Genomic DNA, 3,487 nt, shown 5'->3' on the forward strand with positions numbered 1-3,487 from the left:
TTGTTCTTAGGGTTTATGGAGGTTTCTTAAACAAGTTCTGAAATGTATAGTTCTTTTTTTTTTTTTTAAAGATTTTATTTATTTATGTGTGAGAGAGAGAATGAGAGACAGAGAGCATGAGAGGGAGGAGGGTCAGAAGGAGAAGCAGACTCCCTGCCGAGCAGGGAGCCCGATGCGGGACTCGATCCCGGGACTCCGGGATCATGACCTGAGCCGAAGGCAGTCGCTTAACCAACTGAGCCACCCAGGCGCCCCCTGAAATGTATAGTTCTTTTGGTTTATTCCAAACAGGAGTCTTCCTGATGTAGTGGAATGTTGTGGGTAGAGAGGAAGTGTTCTGTATCCTATGATCTGGTCTTAGTATTTTAACAAGCATGTGTCCTTGGACTGTGACCTTCTTTGGTATAATAGGAAAGATATTTGGTCTTTGTCCATGGTTCCCAGCCAAGACTTCCTAAAGCACTTGGACTTTCTGAATGATAAGGGTGATGGGAGCATCTTATGTTCTAATGAGGTAATTGTTTGCTAGCCCCTAGATAGCTTCAGGATGGGAGTTAGTCACCAGGAAGACCGAACTTGGATTGGAGGCTTAGAACTTTTAGCCCAGTCCCCAACCTCTGGGGAGTGGGGAGGAAGGAGTTGGAGATGGAGTTATTTGCCAACTGCCAATGATTTAGTCATTCATGCCTATGTAAGGAAACTCCATAAAACCCCCTAAACCTCAGGATTCAGGGGGATTCTAAGACACCAATGTGCTGGAAGTGTGTTGTATTTGGAGAAGGCATGGAGGTTCCTACCTCCGCCATGTACTTTGCCCTGTATGCCCCTTCCATTTGGCTGTTTCTGACTTGTATCTTTTATAATAAATCAATAATGATAGCATTTTATTAGTTCTAAAGTGTTTCTGTCAAATTAACAAACACAATCCAGGGAACCTTTGAATTTGTAGTTGGCCATGCAGAAATGTGTGTAGCCAGCCGCCTCTCCCCCATTTGTGGTTGGCATCCGACATGGGGGCAGTTTTGTGGGACTGAGCCCTTAAACTGTGGAATATGATGTTAACTGTATTTTGTGTTAGAATTAAATAGAATTGTTGGGATGCCTGGGTGACTCAGTTGGTTAAGCATCTGCCTTTGGCTCAGGTCATGATCCCAGGGTCCTGGGATCAAGCCCCGCATCGGGCTCCCTGCTCAGCGGGGAGCCTGCTTCTCCCTCTGCCTGCCGCTCCCCCTGCTTGTGCTTTCTCTCTCTCTCTCTCTCTGACAAATAAATAAAATCTTAAAAAAAAAGAAAAAGAATTAAATAGAATTTTAGGCCACCCTTACCCTTAGAGTTGGAGAGTTGGAGAACTGGTGTTTGGGAAATACACCATGTATTTGCTCTCAGGAGTTAGAGAAAAAAAACAAAAACCTCTCAACCTCACAGTATTTCTAAGTGCCCCCTCCCCTCAACTTAGGTCAGGTAGGAAAGCTAAAGGGAACTCAGGTTGGCTGTTTCATCCCCCCACCTCCTCACCCCTGCTGTGTCAGGTAGGTTCTGGTAAAATCCCAGTCAGTCAGCCTCTTGAAAAGCAGATTATATTAAGGACAGGCCTCGTTAAAGAGAATGATATGGGCATATGTCAAAATGGCTATATTTCTGTCTCTCTTTCCAGTTCTGGAGACAGCAGTTTGCCCTGTGATTAATGCTTTCATAGTTCCGTGGTGTTGATTTTAAGTTTGTTAGCTTTTTTCCAGTGAGGATAGAAATGTCACTTCTAAGTTCCTTACATACCAGATGACAAACCAGAGGTCTCTGTTTTTTAATGTTTGCTGGTGGACAGCTTTAAAAAAATTTTTTTTTTTTTTAAAGATTTTATTTATTTGCGAGAGAGAGAATGAGAGCATGAGAGGGAGGAGGGTCAGAGGGAAAAGCAGACTCCCCGCTGAGCAAGGAGCCCGATGTGGGACTCGATCCCGGGACTCCAGGATCATGGCCTGAGCCGAAGGCAGTTGCTTAACCAACTGAGCCACCCAGGCGCCCTGGCTGACAGCTTTAAAAGCCTCATTCCTCCTCCTTCTCCTTGTGCCCTGCATCTGAACAAGGTAACAGGAAAGCCTGCCTGCTCACTGCTTTCGCGCTGGCAAGAGATTCAACCCCGGGAAGCCCCTGCCCTTGTGCCCAAACTCTCACTCTAGACGGCCCCTGAACTTCAAGAAAGAACCTAGGCCAGGCTCCTTTCCTTGCTCTTTCTCTTCCTTTTCTTTCTTTAAAGATTTTATTTATTAATTGGTGGGGGGGAGGCAGAGGGAGAGGGAGAGTCTTAAGCAAACTCTATGTTGAGCGCAGAGCCCCACATGGGGCTCGATCTCATGACTCTGAGATCAGGACCTGAGCTGAAACCAAAAGTCAGCTGCTTAACTGACTGTGCCACCCAGGTGCCCCCTTTCCTTGCTCTTTCAAGGCATTTCCCACCTGCTTGGGAGGCCTGCCCTCCCTGGACACTTCCATTATCAACGTAATTAACCTTTTCATTTGTTCCTGGAAGGGATATGTTGTCAACCAAACCTAGAGTGGGGGCCCACCTGACTTTACCGGTGACCATAACAGTTCTAGAGAGGGTAACATGGCATATATATTGTAATACACTTTGCTTAATTATTCTATTAATAAATACTCCAGATCTTTACATATCAATACATGCCACCCTTTGTTTTTTAAAAAAAGTAGGTATGAAGATGACTTTATCCAGGCAATTCTTAATTTTTTTTTTTAAGATTTTATTTATTTATTTGAGAAAGAGAATGAGAGAGAGAGAGAGAGCACATGAGAGGGGGGAGGGTCAGAGGGCGAAGCAGACTCCCTGCCGAGCAGGGAGCCCGATGCGGGACTCGATCCAGGGACTCCAGGATCATGACCTGAGCCGAAGGCAGTCACCTAACCAACTGAGCCACTCAGGCGCCCCAGGCAATTCTTTCTAAATACAGTTGGATTTTAACCAATTTTGCCACCAAAACCATGAGTGAAAACTCAGATTGCCAAATTACAGAACAAACATACAAATTATGTTCTTTTCAAACAGAATTTCTTAAGATTTTTATCATCAAATATATTGAGGAAAGAACGAACAAAATGTTTTGCGGTGGGATTTGCTAATAATATAAACATCCTTGAAGTCATCATCAAGATTCCTAACTGTGGGCAGTAGGCAGGGTCTCCTCATGTTCTGCTCCCTGGCTCACCTCTGTCCTGCCCCATAGATGACCACTGTCCTGATACTTTGTTTATCCTCGACACCTTTACCATCTATCATTTTTCACTAAGCAGAGTTCTTTCAGCTTTCCTCCTCCAGCCTTTGAACAGGTAAGTATCAATGGGATTACACTGAAAGGTTTTCCAGTGGTTTTTTGCCTCCGTCTGTTTCTCACATGCGAGCCCCGGAGGCTTCTGGGCTGGTCTAGGACCGTCCAGACATCATGACATCATGACCCTCGGTGAGGTCACCTTT

Source organism: Mirounga angustirostris, unplaced genomic scaffold (genome assembly GCF_029215605.1).
Source record: "Mirounga angustirostris isolate CCGP_5_RB_7025 unplaced genomic scaffold, mMirAng1.0.hap1 SCAF_1, whole genome shotgun sequence".
Taxonomy (NCBI): Eukaryota; Metazoa; Chordata; class Mammalia; order Carnivora; family Phocidae; genus Mirounga; species Mirounga angustirostris.